A 27847-nucleotide genomic window follows, 5' to 3' on the forward strand; every position below is an offset into this window, starting at 1 on the left:
TGCCCCCGGCTCCCAGGGGGTTTGCCCCGCTCCGAGCGTTCCAGCCCATGCGTTACAGGGGCTTTGCGGGCTGTCGGGGGCTGTGGTTGCACATCTGACCGTCAGTACGAAGCCGCTGCCTGTCCGTGACCGTCGGCACGTGAGTTCGCACCCACTCGCAGAGCGCCCACGTCACCGCTCGCTGCTGGCGTGCTAAAAAGCAAGGCGGGGGCTTGAAAATGAGGTGGGATTACCACATCCAGCACTACTCCTGCGTAACGCCAGCCCGCCCCTGGTACTCCCCGGAGCACGCCAGGCCTCCTCGGCTGCAATAGCGGAGGGCACGCCGAGGCAGACCTTTTGTGAGGAGCAACTGCAGCCTCCCATGTACGAATACTTCCAACGAAATGGATGTTGGGCTTTATCTTCGCGGGGAGCGGAGGTGGGTGCGGGACGCTGCCCTGCTAACGTGCCATCTCGGCAGAGGCCGGCCGGGGAGGCGAGCGGGTTTTTGCAGGCAGCAGCTCCGCACATCTGCGTGGATGGCAGAAGAAGACGGATAGACCCTGTTGTCTTTCTAATTCCTGTTCCCTTTGTGATGGGGGGGGGGGGGGGGCTCCCCTCCTCGCCTGGTGTGCTTATCTCCCCTCCAGGTTTCAAAGCCAGGCTAATCATATCCATCACACGACTCGCATTAGCAAGGCAAGCTCCAGGCTGTCACCGCACCTCATGCGCAGGCATATGTTCCAGCGAAGGGCCGGGTGATTTAGAGGGGACCATTCACATTCACAGTCATCGCTTCAAATAAACAGGCTGAGAGTTTAATGATTTCAAGGTAAAGCTCTTTTATTAAGACAACACAGGGAACTTTTTTCAACCACAGCTGACATCACTATAATAAATCACCATCATGTCTTGTGGGATTGAAAAAGCCAAAATACTGTCAGAACTGATTTTTCTGGCTACTCATGCCTCCAGAACAAACCATGTGTTTTTAATCAACAAATCTTTGTTTTGCATTTCTAAGACCCTAGCACTCTTTAAATAGTTAGCATTTACCAGAGGGATATTTTAAATTCAACACACTGCTTCCTTACTGAAGAGATTAGGAAACAGGACACCACATTACAGACTTACCGGGCTTGTCCGGGGCTTTTGGAAATTTGTTTTTTGTTATATTCCTGCAGTACAGAGAAGGGCTTTCCCATACTTGTCTCTAGCTTCGTTCGACCTTTTCTCTCCCCAAAATCGGGACATTTACTGCTTGTGGGAGTCAAACCATCTACCAAGACATCAAAAAAACCCTCCCTGTCCAAAGCCAGGAGGAAAAGCAATGGAAAAAGGAGGAAAAGCTCCTCTAGCCGGGGGGGTGTCCGTGCCCAGGGCAGGGGGGTGGAACTAGATGATCTTTAAGGTCCCTTCTAACCTGAACCATTCGATGATTCTGTGAAATAACGCTGCATCCAGGGAGGTTCCCGAAGCCCCCGGACACGCGGCAGCAATAAATACCCCTTTGCCCACCATCGGGCACCCTGCGCCCGGCACAGCCCCGGCGGAGCAGGCTGACGGGGGACAGTCCACGCATCCCCCCAGCCGTCCCCGCTCTCGCCCGCCTGCCCACGCCGGCTCTGTTCGCTCACCCGCGGGATGTGCCAGGCTTTTCCGCTGCGTTTCCCCCCACACCGCCCCTGTGATCCCAGGGCGGGGGGGAAACTCACCTCCCCGCTCCGGTTTCAAGGTCAGGCTGAAAGCGGAGACGTCGGGATCCTCTTTCACGCCACGCAGGGACCCCTCCCGCTCCAGCAGCGTGCTCTGCCTGCTTGGCACAAATGTCAGGGCTGAGAATAAACCCGGGACGGGGCCCAGGCACAAAGATGCCCACGCCAATCAACCTGCCGCCAGCGGGCAGCGCCGGCGCCGGGGAGCTGCTGGAGCCCATGGGGAGCGAGCGGGCAGCGCCGGGGCGGGCGAGGGGTCCTGGGGGTGCTGCGAGAGAGTCCCTGCAGGACAGGACCCACAGGGGCAAAGCTGGACCCAGTTCCCTCCACACTGCATGGCAGCTTTGGTTTGGAATCCCTGCTGGGACAGGGCTGGGTGACCCGGAACGTTGTCCCCATGGAGGATGCCTTGGGAGGCCGCTACACCCTGGGTGGCTGCCTGCTCTCCCCCCGGCCCCCCTGGTTGTACCGGGCTGGTGGCACACAGTCACAGGGCCACTGGTGCAGGCTGTCAGCGGGACGGTGAGAGCAGGGGAAGGTGGGGACACCACCCAGGGCACCCCCTTGTCCTCCCCAACCTCAGCCCCCGCCGTCCCATGGCACCAGCAGCCCATTGGGCTGGGCTGGAGCGGGTCCGGAGGGACGAGGTGACCTTCTCCGGAGCCAGCTCTGGGCTGAGCATCCCCACCGCCCTCTTGGATGCTTCTCCCTGGGGTGACGGTGAGCCCCCAGAGCCCCCACAGTTTCCCTGGATCAGGGATGAACTTTCCCCTTCAGACGAACTCCCGTCAGCCCCGGCACCTCCTGGGCTGACCCCGGGGCCGGCGGCCGAGCCCCCCCCTCCATGCGTGACCCCCTTCCCGCCTCACAGCCCCCCTGCGGGCGGCATAAAAGCGACCTGGGCACATACATTGCTCCAACACCCTCCCACGCAGCCGGGCGAGATCAAAGCCTGCGCCGGGAATCAAAGCATGTGACAGGCAGGTGTCCGTCCCCCTCGACAGGGCCGCGATTAATCACAGGGTCTATCCCACAAGGAGATCAAACCGGGCCTCCTGCCGGCTGTTGGTTAAAGCCTGCCTTCAAGTTACCCTAATTAAAGTTTTCTCCTCGCCTCCCCCGTGTTCTCCCAGCTGACCGCTGTCCCATGACCGCCCCTTTCACTCCTTAAAACAAAGGCTGCTGTCAGGAGCTGGGGGCAGCCGGAGCTGCCGGCCCCGGCCATGCTTGGCCGTCCCTTTCTTCCCCTTTCTTCCCCTTTCTTCCCGAGCTGCTGCAAACCCGCAGCCTGGCGGGGGGCTTTCCCGCGGGCAGGGCTCTGCCAAGCTGCCCCCGCCAAGCCCCGCGCCCGCCCGGCAACCCGGGCACCCCTTCTCCCTCCTTTCCTCCCCCTGGAATTCTGAGCGTGTTCATCCCAGTTCTGGAACTCCCCATTTTTCCTCCTCCTAAAGCATGAGAACGGGCTGAAAAGCGTTGGTTTGAGTATTTGCGGAAGGGCTGGACTCGCGGGGCAGCGGCCGGACCCGGAGGAAGCCCCTCGTGCTTCTCCATCCTCCCCATCCCCCTGCCCGAGGTTCTCCTCTTGCCGTGACATCAACAGCGGCATTTTGATGAGAAGGCGAAGGAAACGCTTCTCTGCAGCAAGGCTTTGCTTTGATGTGTTTGGGGGTTGCATAAAAGCCGTCCAGGGGAGAAACAAACTGTTTCTGTATCCAAAAACTGGGGTGGGGGGGAGGGTTGAATGCATGTTTTAGACATGTCGCATAATGAAGAAGTTTTAAGGTTTTCTTTCCCCCTCCAATGTAATTTCACTCACGTGGGGGGGGAAAAAAAAATCACGGGAAGCAGCTTGCAGTTGGGAAATCAATCATTTCAATGTCAAAAACGCTCAAAACTGCCCACGGCCAGGGCTCGTGTGCCCAGGGGCTTGTCCCCGCGGGGGGACCCTCATGACGCCTCTCGTGCCGGGGTGCGGAGGGACGCGTCTCCCTTTGCCCGAGCATCCCGGGGTGCTTGCCGGTGGGTCGCTGCCCCCCGCCCCGGGAAGCTGCCCCTCAATTTTGAACGTGGTTTTCCTCCCCGGGAGGAGCGGGGCCGGGTGGCAAAGGGCCGGGCTGTGGGTGCCGGCCGTGATTGATGGCGGTGATGGCGGGAAGGACGCGGGCTTCAATCGCCGGCGCAGGTTGACTCTGGCACCGGGACAAACCGCCTTTCACAGCCTCCCTGCACCCTCTCTCCCTCTCCCCGCCATCGCTCAAACGCCTGCCCCAAACCTGACCTTTTCTTCTTTTAGCTGTGCTAAAAGCAGCGTTTCTCCCCCAAACCCCCAGAGGAATTCCGCTGGCCCTGGTGGGGACGCGGCGCCGAGCGAGGGCGCAGGTCCGTGTCGGACCCACGCGGCTCCTCGCACCTATTTGTCAATTTGCACAGCTGCTTCCAATCCCCGCTTTGAAGTGCCCCCCCCTCTGTTTTTCTAGCTGACGGCCTCGGCGCGGGGTTCCTGGGGTCAGGGCGGGCGGCCAAAGGGTTTCGCCGTCGGGTTCGGAGGAGCATCCACAAGTTCAGGCTCTTCCCAGTGCCCATCACGAGCATCCTCCCCGTCCTGCCTGGCTGGGGCTCCCCCCCCGGAGCCCCCGGCAAAGCCGCTCGGGAATTTGGGCACTTGGGGCTCCTCTCCTCCAAAAAGCCGGGAACACCAAGCCAGCGCGATGGTGCAGGTTCGTCTGGTCTCTCACACACAGCCTAATGCAATGTTGTTCCGGTCTTGGCCTTACATTATTAATAATAATAACTGTAAAATTTTGTTACCCGCAACACGCAGATTGGAGGAGTCAGATAAAGGTCTGTGAGCTACACAACCTGCTGCTGGGGAGAGAGGGTTATCTAAATAAGATTTTTTTTTTGGAACCCAAGATAATAATGATAATGCTCATAATAATAATAGTAATAATACCTCTTTTTAGCCTGCTTCAAGATCCAGATCTTATCCTAAACAAGAAAATAATTCTAAGCCCCGGAGAATGCATTGAAAATTAATATTGATTATTAGGAATAATAGTCCTAGGAATGGCATCGCAGTGTCTAGGGAAAGGATTCCTCCGGGGCTGGGTAATAATCACAATCATATTTAGTATCTGCACTGCACTTTCTATCCTCAAAGCAGATTAACCTCTTCTGTACTAGCTTAATTACCCGCCATCGGGCTCACGTGGTAGGAGGCGAAGCAGCTGCGCCGCTGAACTGGAAAACTTGCCTGGAAAACTGTTAACGTGGAAACCACTCTGAGCCCACCACGCACGGCGTCCGAGCGCGGCAGCGGTCCCCGGGGCCGGCAGCACCGCGTCACGTCCCTGGCCACCCCCGGGAGCCCGACCCCCTCCTTGGCTCCGGCCCCCGCCGCCGCTCCGGCCGCTCCAGGTTCTCCCGGGGACCACACAATGTGCCTGACATGCCATTTAGTACAACACAATGAAATATTGAAAAGGCTTTCAAAACTCAACGTGTTGAGGCAGAAATCTATGGAAGATGTTTAATACTAATTCTATTAGGCATCTGAGTTAATGAATCACAAGTGTAAGAAATCATGATAATCCAGAAGGCATTAGTGACAGATTAGCTTCAAAGCTACCATAAAAGTGCCACAATGCTTACCTAGCGGCATGATTAATGCCAGCAATACATAATGGCATTATGAGGGATGGAGCTGCGCGGCGGCGGCCTGACAGCCCCTTTGCTCTGGCCATGGCCCCGGAGCGCCGCGCTCGCCCGGCTCTGCCACGGGGCAGCAAACACCCCCGGTCCCACCACCACCCCTCCTCTCCGGGCACCTCACAGCCCCAGGCGTTGCTCGTCCGAAGGTGTTATTTCCCCCAGGTGTTGTCCATGAGCCTTCCTGCTCTCCTCCGTCCCAGCAGTGGTCCCGGGCGTTGGGGGGAGCCGCAGGTGTCTGCGCTCGGGGTGATGGGGAGGCGGAGGCCATAGATGGGGCTTGGCAGCTCCTGCTGCTCTGGGGCAGGGCTGGAGGGGGCTCCGAGGGGTAGGGTTGCACCCACAAAATCCAGTGATGTGGGGTGTCTACAGATGGCAAACAAAGGGCCTGTGCTGTAGGTGTTTGAGGCGTTTCTTCCTCTTTGCTGAGTCTTCAGCAAACCCTCCTGCTGTCTCCTCTGCCAGCTGACCCGGACCCAAGGCTTGGCACACCAAACCCAGCCTCGCTCTCTGCTGAGGACCACGTCAGGAGAGCACGGACCGCAGGCTCGGTGTCGCTCGCAAGTGCCCAGGGGATGGAGGTCCAGCCGAGCATGCCCTCCGGGGTGCTGGCAGGCACCGCAGTCCCCAGCGTCAGCAGAAACGTAAGTGGAACAAGTTGCTATTGAATGAAACTAGACGTCTCATTATGGCTTTTCAGGATTGTTTTCCTACATCTTTATTGCTCAGGTTTGCTTAATTCTAGAGTGGATGCCTGCCAAATTGTCTATCAAATTACCTACTGGCAAGTAAACCAAGATTAGTTCACTTGAGTGCGGCCCTCTTATATTTGACTTATAGCCAAGCAAAATATGGGTTTAATCAAGGGAGAAATTGGACATGATGTTTCAATGAAAGATAGCAGGGTACTATCTGTTCAGCGGAAACAGGGGAAGACGCGACCCGGAGGCAGGGAGCAGAGGAGGGTTGGCCAACGCAGCTGAGGACGGTTACTCCGAGGCTGAGCGAGCGGCTTGAGGATGGGCAGAAACTCGGTCCTTGCCCAGCAGATGGTTTGCTGTGTCCTCTGTCTTCCCCGGGGGAGCCGAGATCACCCGGTGGCCCTGGTTGGGCTCCCCAAGCCATACTGTCCGCTGTTGTCTGCCCTTCAAGAGTCCCATGGCGTTGTGTTGGCTCCAGCTGTTTCAGTTGTGTCCCGCACGGATCTGTCCCAGCAAAACCCTCTTGCCCCAGGAGATGGATCCAAGAGATGGGTCGGGGGGGTGAAGGCTGTCGCTCGTGTGGTGCTTATTAATGCCGGCCTGCGAGGAGGGGCTCCCCGGGGTCCCGGCAGACAGCAGTTGGTGAACTCGCACCGACTCTGTCTCAGCTCTTGTGACTTCTGGTGTCTGAGGATGCGCGGGAAACTGTTTCATCCACCACCTGTAGTCCCGGAGCCCCTGGCAGCTGGCAGGGTGGGAATAACTTGGGGTGGGAAGGGAGGAGGGAGATGGAGCGGGAGAGGTCTGTGAGGAGTGAGCACAGGCGGGCGCTCGGTGCTTGCCCAGGAGGGAGGGCTGGTGCGGCCGCGGGTCTCGGGCAAAATCTCCTTCCAGTGTCTTGTGCTTCGGTTTGTGCCTTCTGACGGGCTCCCAGGAAAACGAAGCGTCTCCGTAGATGGGCTGGCTGGGCCACTGAGGGACACGGGGATGCTCCTGCACCCCAAAAGGTGCGAGTTTTTCTGCTCTGTTGCATCTGGCTGGTTCCCCAGTTGCAAACTGGCGCAGGTGGCTGCGGGCAGGTCTCTGCCGAGCCCAGTGGGACCCACCACTCCTGCCCAGGACCCCTCTCCTCTCCCTGCCCCTCTCGGGGTGCACAGGGCAGGGTGTGCTCCAGGGAGGATGGATTTATCTCCCCCCAGGGCTCCGGGGCAGGCGGTACCTGCCATTGCTGGCAGCCCCTGGCTCCGGGACGGTTCTCGCAATCCCTGCAATATGTGATGTCACTTCAAATCCCCAGCTCCCGGCATTGCGGGAATGTGGGCGCATTCCTCTGCTTCACCTTTTTTTCTTTTTTTCTTACCCCTTTTCTTTAATTTTAAGCTGTTTCCAACCCTCGGTGAGGCAGGCTCAAAAATTTGACTCCTGAAGGCTAAAAACTGGAAGGTAAATAAAAATAACCCCAAAGTTAATTATATACTTAACAAGTCATGATTTTTTTAAGCCCGTCTCATTCCTTGTGGGGGTCTGACTCATGATTCTGAGCACTTGCAGTTGGCAATAATATCTTGCTGTAATGTGAATTAAACCACTTGTAGCAGTGCTCTGTTCTCTAATTTCATTTAGGCCCAGTGGGTGTCCTGTCTTCCTGGAATTCGTTGGCTATCTAATGAGAAGCAGCCCGGCAAACCCCGTTAATGAATAAAGTCAGGCATCTTGCGGGGGGTGAGACAGGGATGGGTGGGTAAAAGGGGACCGTGGGGACGGGGAGGGGTTTGTGGGGCCACTGACGTGGGCTCCTCCAGCATCAGGTGCCCTGTCCCTGCGGCCACCCTGTGTCCCCTCCGGTCCCTCCAGCAGCCTCTTGACCCAGCGCTGAACTGGGGCTCCGGAGGTGCATCTGATTCTTGCCATCTGTCCGGGTTTTCCCCATGGAGGGGGGATGCGTGCGCTCTCGGGCCGCCATCCCGGGGAGAGCCGGGCAGGTCGTGATGCTGGAGCAGAGAGGGAGCTGTGCCCGTGATCGTCACCGGACCCGGCTGGGCGGGAGGGTGCCTGGTCCCCGCTGCCACCCACCCGTGACATGCTGGCGGGGCGTCCCTCTGCACCCTCCGCTTCTTGCTCGCAGGTTCTGAGCGTGCAGCCTCCGCTCGAGGCCGGGCATGCAGCCTAGCAGTGAAATGGTTCCTTTTCTGCCAAAATAAAAAGGCGGGGATGTTTTCAATGGCCTCCTCTGTCCTGCAGGGACGTGCGGTTTCCCGCGGTGCTCTCCAGGAGAGCCGTTTCCACCAAACCTTTGCCAACGGTTCCCGCTGTGCCCGGGGTCCCGGGCTGCCCGTCGCACGCTCCTCCGTGTCCTGCCTTGCTTTTACCATCCATCCCATTTTGGACCTGGGGCAGAAGAATCAGCCCCAAACCAGCCCGGCGCGGAGCCAGCTGTGCTGCTCCCCGTTACCTCGGGAGCAAGAAAAGGGAGGTAATAATGATAGAAGCAGACGATGCTATCCCTTTGGGGAGAAAAAAATTAAAAAGAAAAAAGAGGAAGAGGGCTTTGGGCTTTTATATATTAAAAAGAGCAGGGAGGGGAGAGGAAAAAAAAAAAAAAAAAGAAAAAGAAAGCCAAAGTCATGCGAGTTGCTGAGTTGAATTACGGGGGCTGGGGTCGAATGATTAACAACCCTCCCGCATTTCTGCATCGCAGTCATTACTCACTCCAAACCTGAGGCTTCTCAGTTACATACCCCGGCACAGGCCGACCATTTTTTCCATTGACTGAAAACACATTCTGACTGAAAACAAACTTTCGATCCCCAAGGCTTGGCACGCCTCGGGTCCTTCACCATATTTAATCAACGGGAAGCTAAACACTTTCAATCTGTGATGGCTCATTTGGAGAGGGAGCTTTGGGCCCTCGGTAGGTGCCAGATATAATAACTCTCCCCTTTTCTTTTCTGAGGCCTACTTTTATAATTTTGCTATTTTTCAATGTCAGACCCATCTTTTGAAGAAATTTTATTGGATTTCCTGCTAGACTTCAGCGAGGATTTTTCTTTCTTTGGCAGAAATATCAAGCAGAACAGGGGGAAAAACTCAATCATAATCTTGGAACGAGGATTATTATTAGTTAGGATTTCTTTGTCTGTTTGCACAAACACGTTATTTAAGAGCCCCGCGGGTCAGCGGGCCCCTGGCTCTCACGAACTGGCCCCCGGTGCTGGTCCTTGCCGTCCGTCTGTCCATCTATCACGCTGCTCCTGCCGGGGTGGGGGGGGGGACAGGCAGTGCCGGGCATCACCGGTGTGTGCAGGGTATGGCGAGGGTAGGCTGGGGGGGGTTCTTCTCCCCTTCCCTGGGCTATGTCTAAAATCTTGCCAAGGCTTCTTAAATCTTTGCAAAACCCATGCAGAACCGTGGCTCTGAGCCTGGGCGAAGTGCATGGGCTGGGGGCTGGCGCCAGCGTCTCTCTGCCCGCACCCAGAGGGGCTGCAGAGTCACCTGTGGGACTTCTCTGCCCCCCAAGCCCCCGGGGGGGTGCAGGCACAGCTGGGGGTGTCCGGGAGCAGGAGGTCCGTGCTGGCTTTCCCGGGGGTGGCATCAGCGCCGGGCATCCGTGGGGCAGGCTCACTCCTTCCCCCATCTCTCTGGTTTTCCAAATACTCCCAGCTCTTCCCAGCCGAGCCCAAAGAAAGCAAGCTGCCGCCGGAGCAGAGCTCCTGCCCTCTTACCGGAGCAGCTTTTGCTGTCTCAAGGCTTTCCTCCTCCTTCTTTTTTTTTTTTTTTTTTTTTTTTTCTTTCCGTGTTTGAGGTTAAGAAGTATGCTACAGTATTCAATAAATCGCTTGGCATGGCATACGACAAAACAAGAAAATGTAATTCAGATTAAAGTCACCCTCTGGCTAAAATGATAGTTTATTAAATAAACTGCAGCGCTGCCAATCAACTCTGCTGGCAAGCAATCCTTTGACATTAATCTTTTTTGATGTGATTTAGGGTACACCTGGGCCTTTGTAGAGTATCTCCCATAATTTCTTTCCCATCTCTCTGGATCAAGCTGCTGTGCTTGGCTCCGTTGACAAATTCCCCAAGTAATCCCTCAAAAGATTGGAGAAATGCTCCAAACGCTCCATTAAATTTATTTTCCGTGCTTTAAGAGCCCCAAAACTATGTCCAATAAATAAGTGTTCACTGTGATTTATTGAAATGCTGCTCTGATTTAGAGTTATAGGCGGGGGAAATATGTCACCCCTGGGAACTGGAAGACCGGCCTTGCAAGCGAGACCAGATGTGCCGGTGTGGGGGGAGCGCGGCCGGGCCGGGGGGGGGAGCTCCACAGCCCAGGGCCCGAACCCCGCTCCAAACCCCGCCACGAAAGGTCTTCGGCCGAGTTTTCTTGCCCGAAAAATTTATTGTGGTTGTAGTTATTGGGGGAACCGTCAAAAGAGTAATTCTGGCCCTTGTTTTTTGCACAGCCCTTTTGATAAATACGATACTTAGAAATATGCCTCCCACAAGACAGGAAAGCCATAGAGTTAAAATGAAGTAATCTGTCAGTAAACTTGCTGGAATGGAGGCCAAAATGAAACCTGTGAAAGCGAGATGGGGAGAAAGGGAGCCTGCGCTCGACGGCGCGTCGGCCTGACCGGGGGGCCGGCAGATGAGGGGCTGGCCTTCCTCTGGCTGTTTTTTATCCTTGTGCTTAAAAGCGAGGAGTTATTTTCGAAGGGGCTCCGTTCGCGGGCGCTGGGTGGCTCCGGTGGCTGCAAGGAGCACTGTGCCCCCGGTGCCCCGTCCTCCCCCATGCCGCTGCTCTGGGGCACCTCGTCCCCCCTCTCCTTGGGTCCCCCCCTGCCTCTGCCCACCCGAGGTGGTTTCATTCAGAGCAGCTAAAGAAAGGCAAAAACGACAGCAAAAACCAAACTCAGATACTCAGCTCCCCTCGCTCCTGCTGGCCTGGACGCATTTAAAAGCGAGGTGTGTTGCACCACCTGTGTTTACACTGCACGATCTGCAGTTTACCGTAATAAAACCATTTAATACAGTCATAATTTTCTTGGCAAGGGGAGCGACGGGGAGCGGAGCCGGCTGACAGCAGCCCGATGGACCCGATAACTCCCGAGCAGGAGGCAACACGAAAACCCAGCGTTGCGGCACGGCCGCGCTCGCCGGGGAGGCAGGCGGCACCTCTGATCCGCGGCCAAGCTCCCAGGGCGGGAGGGTGCAGGGAAGCGGGGTTCCTCCTGCGGCTCCGGATCCCACCAGGAGAGCCTGCAGCATCCCTGGGATCAGGGAAGTGGGAGCCAGCACTCCGGGGTTTGATCCTGGAGCGGGGTGAGGTCTGTGGCCGCCCGCAGGCTCGGCAGCGTGCTGGGGTACCCCTGCCCCAAAATCGGCGTCGTGCTCGGCACAAGGGATGCAGCTCCCGGGAAAACCCTGCTGTCGGCCCCCACTTCCATTAGCCAAACCAAAGCTGGTATCCAGGACGGATGAGGCTGTAGATGTGGAGGGCGACCTGACCCCAGCCCGGCACCTGAAACACCTCTCCTGCGCCCTCTGATAACGCAGAGGACGGGCGGGTGCCCTCGGGCAGCCCGACCCCAGGGCAAAAGGGGTTTTGCACAAGTCTGTGGGACTGCTGCTGCGGCACAGCTCCCGGGATGCTGCGGAGCGGGGCCGCCGGAGAGGGATGGAGGGTTTTGGGGGGACGGGGGGACCCTTTCCGGGGTCTGGGTCAGGCCCTGGGGTGGGGACGGGGGAAGGCGAACAGAGGGGGGGAGCAGGGAGAAGGGGGAGGGAAGGAAAAGAGCGAGGAGGCGTGTGTGTGTGACTGTTAAGAGAAACAGGATTCATGGTAATTTCCTGCCAGATGCCTGAGCTCCTCCAGCACGCAGACGTTTCACATGCGAAATATCAAAGCGTTCCCAGTAACAAATGTACTTCCTGCAGCTCCTCAGATCTGCCTCCGTGCCAGCCCGGGAGCACGGGGACGCCGGCGAGAGCCACGCTCCCCCCTCTGCGCAGTGGTCCGGGGGGACACAGGCATCGCCCCGCTCCCCTGCCGCGCCGCGGGGGCTCCCCGATGCGCCGCGCAACCCCAACCGCGGATTTTGGGAAGCGCTTCCCGCGCCTCCCCGGGCGCTCGTACGCGTATTGGTCCTGACAGCTCGAATTAATACGTCAGGGTGTGTGATCGGCGCTGGCGACGGGCCTTTGACCCTCTCAGCACAGTGCTTCCCCGGCTGAGCGTCTCCCGGCCTCAAATTGATTCGGAGTTTTATAAACATCCTGACGTCGGGGCTGGGAAGGGAGAAAGGCAGGGGGGAAAAAACCCCTTGCCACCAAGAAGCGGCTGGACTGTACGCTGTGCGGCCATGGGACAGCGATGGGATGGAGACAGGCTCCATCCCACCATCGCAAAGGCTCCCCCAGTGCCTCTGCGTCCCAGCAAAGCCACCCTTGGAGCCGCGGATGCTGCTCACCCGTCACCAGCAGCCCGGCCTCAAAACATCCTCTCTGTTCCTGCTCTCTGGGTTTATTCTTCTTCAAAAAAGGCAATGCCTCTCACCCGGTTTCACAATTTTTTTTTGCCGTTCTTTTTAATGTCTTGCAAAGTTGTTTCAAAATCCCAGTGTTTATAAAATCCTCCCCCCCACCTGCGAACTTGATTTGAGGCTGTTTTTCAAGCTCTTTCTAGAAGCTGTGCTCGTGGGGAAGCGATGAAGTTCATTTATTTAACATTTTTAGCGTGTTTTGGGAGCTACGAGTTGATCCCTGCGCTCTCCGCTCTCTCCTCGCACCATTTCCAAGGCATTTCCACCCTTGCAGCAAATCTCTCTCACGCCCGTTGGCGTCTCCCGGTGCTAACGAAGGCGTGAGCCGCGGGCGCAGAGCTGCTTTACGTGAGAAACTCATGCCAAAGACCCAAATAATCATAAATCAATAGTCACCGTGCATTGCTTATTATTTTCTATATATTGTCTATCGGCCTGAGAAGTTAATATTGACTCAGTCGGCACAAAATGTCAATAACCGCAGACCTTGAAGGTCGGGGAAGATTGATACCGGTTAAAACCCCCGCCTGGGGCAGAGCCGGTGCCGCGGAGGATGGCGGCAGCTCTCCCATGGCAGAGGGTGCCAGCGGGAGGTGATGGTTGGGGCCTTGGCTGTGGGAAAATGCTGCTTTTGACCTTTTTTGCCTGTTTTGGGGGAAGCAGAAGACCTTCCGCAGGTGACGCAGCAGCACGAGCTGTTCTGCCCCTCTCCTCCCCCGGAGCCATGCGGGACAAGGACGTCACCCGTCGCCCCCCACCCTGGGAGGGTGTCCCCAGGCTTGCAGCCGTCCCATGGAGACCTTGGCATGCAACGGGCCATCACATTGGTGGAATTAAGGGTGAAAACTTGACTTCTTCCCTCCGGCACATCGGTCTGCTCCTTCCCCGCCGTCTCCCCGTCGTCGCCCTGTGTTCAGTGCCTGCGCGCCCGCGCCGCCCCGCCACCGATCATCCCCCTGCCAGGTTTCTCGCGGTGACGGGATCACAACAAAGCGACGCGACTTCAAACGCGTCCCAGCCTGTTTCCCATTCAGCCCATCAAGTACAACTCGCTGCGGGGGCTGGCAGGGGAGGCATCGCCGCGCTCGCCGTCGCACCCCGCACGCCGCGATGGTTGGGGGGCAAAGCAACCCAGGGAGGAGCAAACCCCCCCGGGGTCTGTAAGACCGCAGGGAAGGGATTTGAGCCGAATTTGGCTGCTTGGTGCTGTCCCCCCTCCTTTACTTTAGTGCTCTGGGCCCAGCCTTTCAGAGGGCTCTGCGGTACCGGTGGGGCAGAGGGTTTTGGGGAGGGATGCTTGGCAATCCGCACCCATTTTGTGCCCTTTTGATGTTTCTCCAGCGGTTTTCCCCTAGGCGTTTGCCACGACGGGGAGCCTTGGCTCAGCCACAGGCAGATTTCCTGGTTTCTGCCCCATTTTGAAGCTCTGATGAGAAAAGTAGGCGCCTCCCCATGGGCTCGGGTCCTCCGTCACCAGCCATGGCTGCGGACCCCCTGTCCCTGGGCCGGTCCCAGCACAGAGCAGTGGCCCCGGCAAAGCCTCGGCCAGCCGGAGGGCTGAGCTAGTGCCGAGCCGCCCTGGGAAGGGGGGACCTGTCCTTGGGGACTGCGGTGTCACTCCCAGAACCTGCCTGCTCCCCGTCACGTCTGTCACTTCTCATTAGCGCCCGTCAGCCGGGTAATGCGACTTGACTGATGTAATCGGGGCTGACACGCCGGGGGAAGGGATTTCCAGAAACTTTACACCGTGCGGTTTTCCAGCTCCATCTCTTTCCTGGAAGCGCGTTCGGAGGTGATGCTCTGCCCGGCACACAGGAAAATGGGGGGTCAAGGCCCCGCGATGCTGCACGATGCTCAGTGACCCCGGGCTCCCCCCTGCAAAAATGGTGGTCTGGGGCCAACCATGAGCCTCCTCAGTGGGTCCAGGCTGGGCTGGGCTGGGCTCGGCCGAATCTGCTGACTCGGGGGGAAATAAAGGTGCAGAGCCCCGGGGATGCTCGCCTGGCGATGCCGACCCCGCTGCCAGGGCGTGGGTGCTGCCAGGTGCCCGCCGGCTGTAGCTCACACCGCGCTCGCGCTGGCAGCTGTTTGGCCCCGGCAGCGCCTGACGCACCGTCTGCACCGCGGCGGGCGTGCGGGGCTGCCAGCACGGTGCGGGCGGCGGCAGAGCCGGATTCGGGAGGAGATTTGGGGCGTTTCCAGCTGCGAGCCTGCCTGGCGAAGGAGGGGCGGCAAGGCGGGGAGCGCGCCCGTCCTCGCACCCCTTGGGCAGCCCCGTGCTGTGCCGCGGTGCCCGGTCGGCCCATGGGCGGCTCCGAAACAGGCTCAGCGGGAGTTTGCTGGAATGAGGAATAAAGACGCTGGGGTCTGGGCTGGGTCTCACGCGTGTGGCAAAGGGAGGTGGGGGAAAACCTCCTCCAGCCGTGCCGGGCACCGCAGCCGGGGCCTTCCCACCACCCTTGGGGACATCCCGGCTGGCAAACACATGGATGCGGGGAGATGGGCTGGGGGCTGGCATGAGCTGTTGGAACGGACCTGGGGGGCAGGAGGAGGGGAAAAAAAAGGGGTTTTGAGTCACCTGAGAGTTTCTGCGGCGTGGGGAACGGCAGCGCTGAGGTCTCACCGCTCCCCTCCTCCCCGCTGTCGGGTCTGGCAACCGTGCTCACCTCCAGCCGCAACAAACCCCCGGCGCATTCAGTCCCACAGGAAACAACATCATCGCAGTTCTCCCAGGGAAATTCCCCCCTGGGTGGGGAATCACGCGTTAAGGTCTCCTTCCCCATCCCCAGCCCAGCAGCAGGAGGGGGACGGTGCTGGGGGGAGGCACAGGCAGGCGGTGGCACCCACCGGCCCCCCATCACTTGCCACAGCGGGCAAACGTGAGCGAAGGGCCACAAGCCCCGACAGCAGCGAGGGTGGGGTGGCAGGGACAGCGCTGCCGCTGACCCCCCGCCTTCCCGGATCGATTTATATGGCAGGTTTTGGTGGTTTATTTGCCGAAAATACTTTCTCCCTGCAAGTGTCATACATAACGAGCAGCACATCCGGCACTTCGGGGAGATCAATATCTCTGCAGTTGTAAATATCCCAGGGAATCGATGGGGGATGTGAAATGTATTTTGTCCATTTTCACTTTTAACATCTCTTTGTAATAAAAATGCTATTTTAATAGATGAAAATGGGGAAGTTCACTGCTGGGCGACGGGAGGCTTCTGCGGCGCTGGATTTTTGTCGTTCCCCGAGCTCTGCGAGCGCCAACCGCCCCGACGAGCCTCGACGGCTTCACATCACCCTCCGTCCCTCTGGCAGGAGCCGAAGGGATGCCGTCGCCCCGTCCCCGCCGCGGCCGGCGCCCGCAGCCCCCTCAGGGAGCGTCGTCTCCCGCCGCTGCTCCGGGGCAGCTCCCGCTGCCAACCGGTGGGTGCAATTCCCCCCGCGCAAAGCCTCCGCGTTGCCAAACTGCCTCCTAATCCCTTGAAACAGGTATTTAGCGCCGTGCACAGACGTGTAGGTGTCGGGCCCGTGGCCCAGGGTGGGGTTTATTCTCTCTGCGTCCCACCGGCTTTTCCCGTCCTTGCCATGCGGGTCCTGACCCCGCGGACAAGGTGCACCAAAGGGGGATGGCCCTAAACAAAACGCGTGCCTCCGAAAAAAGCCCCTCGCTGTGCCTTGGGCAGCTCTGGAGGTGGAATCTTACCCTGTTTGTAATTACCGTGCAATAGCCACGTGTTAATTACAACATAAAACCTCTCACCCTGTGAGAGACGGATTTATGGATAAAATTCCCCGATCAACATTCAGGGCAGCGCCGGGAAGAAATGTGTGGGGTAGCAGGGAATACGTTTTAATTTGCAATTTAGTTTTTTGTAATTATTTCTCTCTGTTTTAATATTGGCTGACCTTGGAGAACGTAAAAGGGAAACAGGAGGACTTCGCGCTTGCTTTCAGAGACTCTCTCCCGCCGGGCGTTGGCCGTGGGGACCAGCCGATTGAGACACCGGTTGCCCGCGCAGGAGCGAGCCACCGAAACTCCCCTGCAGCACCCTAAAATCTTCTCTTTTTCCCCAGGAAGGCTGTGGGAGAGCAGCCCGCGCGGGCAGCTCGCGGCGCTGGCGGCAGATCGTGGAATGGTTCGGGTTGGAAGGGGCCTTAAAGACCATCCAGTTCCACCCCCCTAATGCCCCGTTCCCTCTGGACCGCGGGGGCTCTGCCGCAGAAGGGAGGATTCAGGAGAAGAGGTGGGGAAGAAATAATCCCTGCGGAGCAGCCAGCCCGCTGGCATTTCCCGCGATGGATTTGGCATCTTTCCTTGAGGACCGGCTGGCATTTCGCTGCAGGGCTGAGGGGCAGGTGCCGCCTGGTCTGAGCCGCCGTGGCAGTTTCTGCGGTCCGGCTCCTGTTTGCCCGGATAATAGTCGGTTATTGGGCGGTTTGAAATGTTTAACCTCTTATAAAATGTTTGTTCACCGGATTTATCCAGGCAGCTCGGTGTTAGCAGAGCACCGGCAAAGCGCCGGTTTGGATGGGAGGAGAGGAGGGAGCGAGGCCGGAGCTTCCCCCCTTTGCCCGGGAAAACGGTGCTGCCATCCCATCCCCAGGAAAAGGCATGGACGTGTCCGGGCAGGGTCCCAGACATTCCTGGGAGACGTGCACCTGAGTTCTGGGAGTTCCCAAGGCAATTAGCATCTCTGCGCTAGCAGTGGTTTTCTCCTCTGTCTAGGCAACTCCTTCATCAAGGTGTGGAGCTGCTTTTGTCTGGGCGCTAGCAGCGCATCTCGGGGAGTTTAATTAGAAGCTTGGCATGGCGTGTGCAGTTACAACGAAATGCTTTGTGCGGGCAATCACCACCAGCGAGGTCAGTAACCCCGTGCCGCTCCGGGCGCTTCCTCCCCTGGGATAAAGATCCTGCTCTCGGGATACCTTCAGCCCGTGCAATTTTCCCCGCTCTGGCTGTTATCGCGGCCAGGTTTTGTTGGCATTACGGATGCATTCGGAGCGGTCAGTGCCAGGACCGGGTCGGATGCAGCCCCAGGGCACGACGCCTCCCTGAGCGTCACCCCAGCCCCTCTCCCGGCGCGCCGAGGGTCCCCATCGCCGGGGAGCCAGCGGCATCTGGCAGAGACACCTTTCATGTCCCTGGGAGCAGAGTGGAAGTCAGCACACAGCTAATTACAAGGCAGCGCATCTCTGCGCCCTGTGACTAAGGCAGTATGTAGAGCAAAGGTAGGAACAAGCCACCAGAAGAGCAAATAAATAAAGAAGGCAGCTTTAATAATGGGGTAATTACCTAGCTTAAGTACACAATCATCTAGCATTTTGCTAAACTTTATGACACATGATGACAAGTTAATAAATGAGATGTCTTACCAGCAGTAAAACAGCTGTTACCAGCCACCTTGTGTGTCTGGGTAGCCCAGAGCAAAAAAACCCACCAAGCCAAATGAAAAGAAACTGGTTATTTCTGTTTGTCGAAATAGCCCAGGTAATAAATCACCATTAATGATGCTGTCATTTATCAAAGGGAAAGCTCTTGTTGCAAAAACCTTTGAAGTCATGGCACCTATAATTTCCTACCTATAAAAAGGTACCTTTGTGTATGTGTCATACCTGGAGCCGGCGGCAGCCAGGAGGTACCGGGAGTTCATCGCCGCCCCACGCCCCGTCTCACCAGCGCGGCGCTAACGAAGGGGACCGGCCCCGGGGCTGCCGGCGGGGCTGGACACCCCATCCCTGAGCCCCAGATCCAGCAGGGATCGATTTGTGATGGTTTAAAGGTGGTTTTCCTCTCCTCCCTCTGCCTAATAGCTTGTTTACCCAGGAATATTTAGGTGGTTAATTCATGTTAATTAACAGGGATCTAATGTGGTTAAAATAATCAGCTTGGCGTTTGCCAGCCAGCAGCAGGACTCGGGATTACGGGCGCAGCGAAGCCCCTCTCCATGGCTGAGCGGGCAGAGTTCGGCCCCGCCGGAGGAGCCCGGCTCTCCCTGGGCACACAGACGCGTTGGCAATGCCCAAGCAAACACGCGTTGGCAATGCTCACGCAATTATCACATCGTCGCCAGGATCTTCATCTACCATCGTGGCCTGGAGAAACTGCGGGGCTGCGGCACCGCTCTCCTGCCTGCCCGGGTCCCTGGCTGCGCAACCGCCGCGCGAGAGGAACGCGTTGGCGACGGTTACAAACGCGGGCCCTGCAGACGAGCAGCCTGGCTGTCATCGGAGATTAAGTCCTCTGTCACCAGAGAGCAGGAGGCACCAGGCACTCGGGCTAAAGGAACATCTCCCTTCAGACGCGGGAAAGCAGCCGGCTTGCGGAGCCGCTGGGGAAAGGGGGAAGAGGAGACGCGACCGTGTGCATTAAACGCACGCACGTGCTCGGGAGCGCTGCGGGACAGCGGGGACGCGATGGGGAGATGCCCCTGCCCGCACTGGTGCCCCTCACAGGAGGAGACCTTCACGGGGACGTCTCCCCCCACCTCGAAGCAGCCTGAGCTCACCCCGGCTGCCGCAGGGATGCGTCGTGTGCGAAAGCCTCCAGCCGAGACCTGGCTCGCCTGCAACCATCACCCACGGGAGGACGAGATGCCTGTGGGTTTTTGGGTGCTCCGGTGTTTTCCGGCGTTGCCAAGGCCAGCCGAGCGGAGCAGTGCCAGCCCCCAGGGGGGGTGGCTCCGGCTCTGCCCTGGCCATAACACCCACCCCGCGTCCCCTGAGCGAAGGGCTCCGCACGCAAAGGGGAGGCATCTGCTCCCCACGGCATCCGTGTGTTTAGGAGGAATGTGTTTCTTTTCTGGAGACCTAAGGAGGTGGTTTTTTTTCCTTCTCCTTGACTATTAAATGAGGCAGCTCCTGTGTAGCTTTGTCATTTTTCCCCCGCTGAAGACGCTTTTTCTTTTCTTCTCATCTGAGCGGCAGGCACCTCGCCCGCCTCATAAGCATCTGCTACAAGAAGTCTTCACCTGTCACCTCTTCCCAACTGACTTGAGAAAACAGGATAGGAAAGCTATAAATAATTAAGACCCATCCAACACAGGTGCAGTGACTAAATATCAAACCTGCCTGAGCATCACCAACGCTCCCTTGATAGCCAAGGGGAAGCTAACCTAGTTTGGAAGGAGGATGAGAAGGGAGACGGGAACCGTGTGCTGAAATTGTGGCCAAACTGGTTTCAGCTCCTGTCGAAGGCTCCTGACCAGGGAATAACCCAGTCCATATCGGTGCAGCGTGCCGCACCTGGATGAAGGTTTGTGGCATCCCAAAAGACCTGGACGGGGCATCCCAGGAGTAAGAGAGCGGCTCTGGCAGCCGGGGCAGGCAGCCTGCGCTTACCCCCTTGTATTTCTGGGGAGAGAGGAACCTCTTGCTTCTCCCTATTAACATGCATGATTTACTGATCAAATCCTACAGCCGTCTCGCAGCTTGTAAGAAGTTAACATCAAAGCCGTGGAAGGGAGGGAATGGCAAGTGCTGGAGAGAGATGTCACATTAGTGTCTGGCTCTCTGAGAGCTGCTGCATTTTAAACCTTGTTCGTCAAGACTTCAGCTTCGTTGCCCTGCTTCGCGGGGAGGGAGAAGATGCCACATACAAAGAACTTGCCTCCCAGGTGGGAGAGGCTCCGGTGGCCGGGATGGTCCTGCCTGGAGAGGGCCGCGGCTGCGGGCAGCACTGCTCCAGCCAGGGCCCCTGGCCACCTCCGAGGGTGTAAATCCTGCTGTCGTCAGGGCATAACGAAGCTGACGAGGGTGAGATAGAAACTTCCCCTTTGGGCACTTCTGTAATTGTTCGTAAGGGCGTCAGTTCAGCAGAGCGTGATTAAATTCCCAAGTGAGCAACCAGGGAGATAATTAACTTTTGGAACAACTTACCTGGGAGACGGAGTATCCATCACTCAAGGTCTTTCCGGAGCAAGCGATACCCTGCTGAAAGCTCCTGGAGGTGACCCTGCAGCCCAACTGGTGGGAAATATCCTCCTGGGACTGGAAAACGCTGATTTACCTGAATCTAAATGATCTGCAGGAATACTCCTGGCTCTGACTTGCAACAAAAGATAGGCAAGCTGCATAATGTGCTGTCAGCCTGCCCAGGCCTGGGGACGACAGGGTCACCCCGAGCCGCAGGGCCGGGCACACTCCGGCTCCCAGCTCGCCTTCCCGGGGATGCCGGACGCCACTCCAGCTCCTGGGAAGTGGCATTTTGGCTCTCCCACCGCTCAGACTTTCTGCGGTACTTCCTCCACCCAAGCATGTGCGCACCCCGGTTTTAAGGTTTTTTTTTTAAAGTTTGATTTTGCCCCACTTAGGCATGAAATAATGACCATTTTTGCGAGCCCTCCTGGGCAGGGAGCTCCGGGAAGAGCAGGGATGTCTCCTGCCATCTCTGAATGCCGGGAGCCTGGGGACAGCCTGGGCGGGGGGGGGGGGGGTTGGAGGGGGGGTGTCTCCCTGTATGTGCCAAGCAAAGAAGTGTTAAAGTTTTGTCCCGGGATGAGCTGCCTGTGTTCGTGTCTTGGCGTGAGCGGGGTGGCAGGGGGATGCCCCGAGCGTTTCCCAGGTTTGCTGCAGACCCTGTGCCCAGGACCGAGCTCGGGGCTGTCCCCACATGGAGCAGAGCCAAAGCCTTGGCCGTCTGCCCCGCGCTGGTCTCTGCTGGGGGGTCTGGCTCCAGCCGAACCCTCCTGCCCTCCCACGGGGGGGCCGGGGCAGGACCCTCTCTGGACACCCATTAGCTCTGGGAGCTGCTTTTATTTGGGCTCCGTGGCACAGTCCCCAGGAGATTTATGGCCCAGGCGCCTTTGATGTGGGCCCCTGATAAGCATCAGGAATATTTTCGTTTCATGACAATGTCAGGCAGTGCCTCCGACTGAAGGGGGTTTATGGGCAGCGATGTTTCCTGCAGCTATTGAGCCGGCTGCCGCATTCCGAGGGAAGGCCAGCCATTAAAAGAAAATCGTAAAACCCCCTCTGGAAGGCTTTATAAACAGAGGGAAGCTTCTCCTTTAAGGGAGAGGATCGGGGAGTATTTCCATTTCAATCAGGGGCATCTCTGGAACAAGACCACAGCCAGAATTTGTCAGGGGATTAGCTCAGGAAAAGAGCGAGCGCAGGATTTTTCCCCTTCGCACTCACTCGGCTGTTATTCCAAATTAGGCTGTTCGTGTTGGGCTCGGAGGAGGGTAATGAAAACCAGAAGGGAGCGCGGCGAGAGCCTGGCTGGGGGCAGGGGACGGGGACGGGGCGCTGGAGGAGCCCGTGCAAGAAACACCCGGCATTGCGTGGCACTGCCCCTCTCCTCCCCTCGATATCCCACCGGGAGCAAACCCGACGGCAGGAAAAAACTCCACCTCGGGGGTAGGCAGCACCCCACACATCACGATGGGCAGGGGGGGTCCCACGTCGTCCCTGCCGATGGGGGTCCCGGCTGTCGAAAGCCGCCGTGGCCTGGCTCTCCCCCCACGGCAGCCTCTGCTCACTGTCAACTGCTTCCCGCCTGATTTATTTGAGGTTTACGCTCCAATCTGTAACGCAAAACCGCCGAGCGCATTTCTTCCTCCTCGTAATTAAAGCCCCCACCGCTGAAGTGCACACCTGGTATAAACAACCATAAAAAAATATACATGTGCAGCGCCAGCGCTGTTTTTAGGCGCCGGGAACGCGGCCCGGCAGTGGGTGCCCGTCCAAGGGGTGGGAGAAGGCGGCCGCCCCGGCATGACGGGGGGAGGAAGTGGCTGGGTCAGGCCTCCAAAGCCGAGTTACAATTTTCCCAGGGTTTTTTGGGGTGCATTTTGGGGTCCCTTCCTCACCCATCCTTCGTGGACATCCCGGGAAGCTCTTCTCCTCTAAGGGTGTAATTCCAGGGCTGAGCTCTGGGCTTTAAAGGCAAATGATTTAACACCCGCTAGGTGTGAACTGCCCAGTGGTTGGGAGTTTTATATAGCGATGGTTTTCCTGAACTTTACTGAAATACCGTGGGCTGAAGCCAGCGTGAATACTAAAGCACACCCTCCTTTGGAGGCGGCGAGAGCCTCCGTGGGGACGGAGGGGAAAGTGCCGGGGCTGGCGAGAGCCCTTCGGTCGGGGAGTCAGAGAGGAGGAGGGCAGCAGCTCCGGGGATGGACGGAGGTCATCCTCATTGCAGGTCCCAACTCTTCCCTGTGCCAGGACAAAGGAAGGGGTTTCCATGGATTGATTAAACAGCATTTATTGCTGCCAGTGGGAAGGGAGACCCAAAGGCTGCTTCTGGCTTTGAGCACCGTGCCCGCCTGAAAAATTAAGAGTGTCTAATGAAGGCTAAACGCTGCTGGGGGAGCTGTGCCACTTTTCCTTATGGGAGATGTCTCGGAGATGTCTCTGAGAGCCCTGGGCACGGGGCTCCCCGCTACGGGAGCAGCACCACCCCATCCCATCCAGAAAGGGACCAGGCTCCGTCCTGGAAGCGCTGGTGGCTCCGTCCCTGTCCCCCTGCTCAGGAGGCTCTTCCAGAACCTCCCGCCCCTCATGATTTTAAGCTTTATTTGCATTTCCAGCCTAAATCTTTTTCATGGCTAGTTTACCCCCTTTGTCCTTGTTGCCAACATTGTCCTTTAAATTAAACAGCTCCCCCCCGCCCCCGGCCTGGTGTTTACCCGCCTGTGTTTATAAAGAGCGATCGTTTCCCTGCTCAGCCCCCTCGCTGGCGGATAAACAAGCTGAACTCGGCTGGTTTTTAGTTGCTCTTTCCCCGGCGCTGGCTGCTGTTGTCCTGTCCTGCTGCAGGGTGAGACCCTCGTCCCTGCGGATGCAAGATGGAGATGGGACACACGGCGCTCGGAGCATGGGGAGTTTCTCACCTCCCTGGCAGGCGGCACGGCAGGACAGACAGGTTTGGTGGGTGGCGTGGAAAAGAAAAAGGGAAGGGAAGGTCGGTCCCGGCATCCCATGCCGGCAAAGTCCCGACCCGTCGCTGCTCCTCCTGCGGGCGCTGGGGCCATCGCCAGCCGTCCCTTCACTGTGTCCCCAGGGGAGGTGTCCCCACAGACCTCGCTCTCTCCTGGGAGGTTTTGCAGGGCTTCCCGTGACCCCCCTGTTCCCCTGGAGGAGGACGATGGGGAGCAGAGCTCCCGGCCCAGGCTCCCTCTGCCTGGGTCCATATTTCACAGGAGAGCAGATACCCATCGGCCGTGTCGCGGCGGAAAACCAAGAACTCAAAGCAATTTTAAATGAACTTTCAAAATGATGAACAAAGAGCCCTTGTCCGTGTTATACAGCAAATAAATCACACCAAAATGATAGTTGTAATTCCCAAAAGTACACAGAGAATTGATTTTCCGATGACATTTATCATGATAAACCGGTGCAGCAGCATACAGGCACATCTTAAGTTGCAGCTGGTTGACTCCCTCCCATTTATCTCCCGTCCCATCTTCTCCGGCCACATTTGCACAGTTGCACAAGAGATTATTGCTGCTAAGGACAACAGTCCTGGGGCCGGTTTCAGCTCAGCCTGTGCCGAGGCTCGGGCTGGGTTTGCCCCTTGCCCCACGCTGACTCCAGCCGCGGGCACAGGGCGAAGAGGCGTTTGAATGGCTCGCCAGGCACGACGCCCGCGCAGGCCAGCTCCCGAGCCCTGGAGACTAGTTCTGGGTGGACATGAAGCGCCTCTGAATTGCAGATCAAAAAACAGGTCGAGTCTGGGTTGGTTTAATCCGTGCTCCAGCCTCGGGCTCTGGAGAAACTTCCTGGCATGAAGCACCTGGAGCAGCTGAGCTGGGCATGGGACGAGGCGCCGGGAGGGTCCCGCTCTGCCGGGGGGATGGAGCAGGGATGCGCCAGGTCCTGTGCCGGGGGGATGGAGCAGGGATGTGCCGGGTCCGTACCTAGCAGAGCCCAGTGAGTGCGGGCACCGGCCTGCTCATGTTGCAGCGGGCAACCAGGGCTCTGCCCTCCAGAAATCCCCCAGCCCACAGTGGCGGGGCCAATACCGCCATGAAACAGCCTTGGTTTGGCTTTGGCTCTCGCCCAGGAAAGCCCCCTGATTCCTGCGCTGCTGGGGCAGGAGGGACGGGGAGCATCCCGGGCCGTGCCAGGCCCCAGGCGTCCCAAAAAAGAGCTGGAGACGCAGCTGGGCTTCTTAGCGAAAACCAAAACCCTTCCCAAAAACTGAGGACATTCTCCCAGAGGGCAAAGCCGGCTCCATTAGGATAATGTTGCCTTCAATCCCCAATCAGATTTTTAAATTGTCCGTGGCTGTGCCGGTGTATATATCTCCCTTTGTCAGAGCATCGCCAGCCTCTCCCGCTCGCCTTTATTTGTCTTGCTGCTGTTGCAGCGAAAATGTATTGGCTTTGCAGTTAGTGATTACACGTCATCACATACCCAATTTATAACACCATACCCCAAAGAACAGATGTAATAAAGCCAGGCCAGGAAACAGCAATGTTATAAAACAGAGCAGTCAACTCAGAGGTCCTCGCATGTGTGCAGGAAAGAAAATATTATAGAGGCTGGTTGTGGGGGAGGGGTACGGGGAGGAAGGGGACTCGTGTGCCGGGGACGTGGGCGGCGTGTCTGCGTCTCGCAGGGATGTGGACGGGGGGATCGGGGGCGTTCAGTCCCAAAGCTGCTGCCTGGGGGTGGGGGGGGTGGGCAGGAGGGTTGTGGGGGGAGGTTGTGGGGGCTGCAGCACCCGGGTCTGGCTGGGGCGGCTGCTTCTGGCCGGGCAGGGGGGGGACAACACGGCTTTGCCTCCAGCCACACGGGTTTCTCCCAGCGCCAGGCGCAGAGTCAGGGTTTCCTCGCTCTCAGCCCCGCACCAAGCCCGCAGCCCCCTTCTCTCCGAGGGCAGGAAAGGCGAGGGGGGCTCTTATCTCCAAAAACTTTGCTTCCCCCCTCCCCACCTTCCCACGAAGCCCCCTAAGCCCCGAGCTATTGTGCCAGGAGACGCTCTCTGAGGTTTACCCGAAGCAACGGTTTATCTTCTATTATTCCTGGGCCGGGGAGACGGGAGCTGTGGCGGCGGGACGGGCTAATCGCGATGGAGGCAGCCCCGGCCCGATAGCGGCGCGGCGGCGAGGGGCTGATAAACCGGCAGCGGCAGGAGCGGGTCTCCGGCGGCCGTGCTCCCGCTCCGCCAGCAGCAGCGGAGATCCCAGCGCCTCATTATCGGCAAGTTTTTGTTTAATAACCCAGGGCAATAAAATGCACCTCTGGAGGGCTTTGCCCAGATAAAGGAATGTAAATTGGCGATAAAGAGTTTTGAATTTAGCTCCCACAAAGAACGTGTTGAAGCTCATTGTTCCCCGCGCCTCCGCTGGTGACCTTGGCCGTGTCCGCGCCGCTGGGGCCGGTGCCACTCCTGCACCCTGGGGATGGCTGGGAACGGCTTCCCAGTGGGAAAGACCCTGGGATTTGCTGGGGAACTGGGGGGGTCCCAAGGAGCCGGGGTGATCCACGCGTTGGCGGTGGCAGCAGGACCACGTGCGGGCATCACCCAGGGCAATGCGATTTTCCAGCAACAGCGGGGCCAGAGCTTGGGGAAAGGGCTGGGGGAAAGCCCAAAAACTGGGTGCACCCCAGTCCCTGAGGTGCTGGAGCTCTGCCTCTGCCAGGGACCAAAGTGCAAAGCCCAGCAGCTCCCTGCGGGCGGCTCTTGGGGAAAAATGGAGAAAGGAGTGAACAACAACAACAAGTCTGGTCCTAGATTGTATATGTAGTTTAGAAACCGATGTTATGCGAATTCATTAGCTTCAAAAGCTAATCACTTTGAAAGGTCAAAACTCACATTCATAATCGGACTAAACAAAAAGCTAATTAGAGGCCTTTTGTGTGCCTAAATGAGGCCAGAGAATTCCCCCTGCTCCGGGGGGCGAGCGATGCTCAGGAGGGCTCTTGGCAGGATTATTTCTTCTGCGAGGTATTTACTAGTAAAACCCTCTTGCCGAATGAATGGAAATAATGATACAGAAATGGCACCAGACCCAGAGCTGTGTATTAGTGTAACATTAAACTGCCATTACGGCCCAAAGCATAAATTCGAGAGAGGCCAGAGCCAGAGCATGATGCTCTGAGCCAGCCCGCTCCCGGGATGCAGCCGGGACGATGCTCCTGCCACGTCATAGAGTCATGGAACGGTCTGGGTTGGAAGAGACCTTAAAGATCATCTAGTTCTGACCCCCCTGCCCCGGGCAGGGACACCTCCCACCAGCCCAGGTTGCTCCAAGCCCCATCCAACCTGGCCTTGAACCCCTCCAGGGATGGGGCAGCCACAGCTTCTCGGGGCAACCTGGGCCAGGGGCTCACCCCCCTCACAGCAAACAATTTCTTCCCCAGATCTCATCTCAATCTCCCCTCTGTCAGTGTAAAACCCTTCCCCCTCGTCCCATGGCTCCCCTCCCTGCTCCAGAGTCCCTCCCCAGCTTTCCTGGAGCCCCTTTAGGGACTGGAAGGAGCTCCAAGGTCTCCCCGGAGCCTTCTCTTCTCCAGGCTGAACCCCCCCAGCTCTCTCAGCCTGTCCCCACAGCAGAGGGGCTCCAGCCCTCCCAGCATCTCCGGGGCCTCCTCCGTCCCCGCTCCAACAGCTCCGTGTCCTTCCTGCACTGAGGACTCCAGAGCTGGATGCAGCTCACGCCGCATGGACGCCCATGCTGGGGAAGGAGGGTGCTCTGTCTGCTCGCAGGCCATGCCCAGGACCCTGCGTCCCCTCCCTGGAACCCGCGGCTGGGGGTCAGTGCTGCTCTGCGAGCGGGGGCCGGCGGCCACCTCAGCTCCCCCACGGGTGCCCGGTGCGGCCTCGGCCCCGGCACTTCCCCCGCGGGACCCCCGTCCCTCGGCCCGTCCCTTCCCCGGGAGCAGCCCCCGCGCTCACCCCGCGCTGTCAGCGGCACCGTCGCTCCAGCTGGTCCCGGGCGCTGGGTTCCCGTTGCCAAGATATGGATTTGGTTTTAATAACAGTTAGTGCAAACATTGTAAATTTACTGCTGCTAGAGAGAGTTTTTGAAAACGTCCAACTCTGGCTATAATTTTTCAATCGCACCAGCTGTTTGTGCTCTGCTCGTACCTGACATGCTGCTTTGAAATAGCAATCACTGTATTTATAAGAAGGGAAGGACTCATAAATATGTCAGGAGTGGAATATACAACGCCATATTTCACCATTTTCTATTTTAAAATTGTGAGTTATGGCTACAGAAATGTGGTCCCATTAAAGGTGATATGATGT

This window comes from Chroicocephalus ridibundus, chromosome 23 (genome assembly GCF_963924245.1).
Source record: "Chroicocephalus ridibundus chromosome 23, bChrRid1.1, whole genome shotgun sequence".
Lineage (NCBI taxonomy): Eukaryota > Metazoa > Chordata > Aves > Charadriiformes > Laridae > Chroicocephalus > Chroicocephalus ridibundus.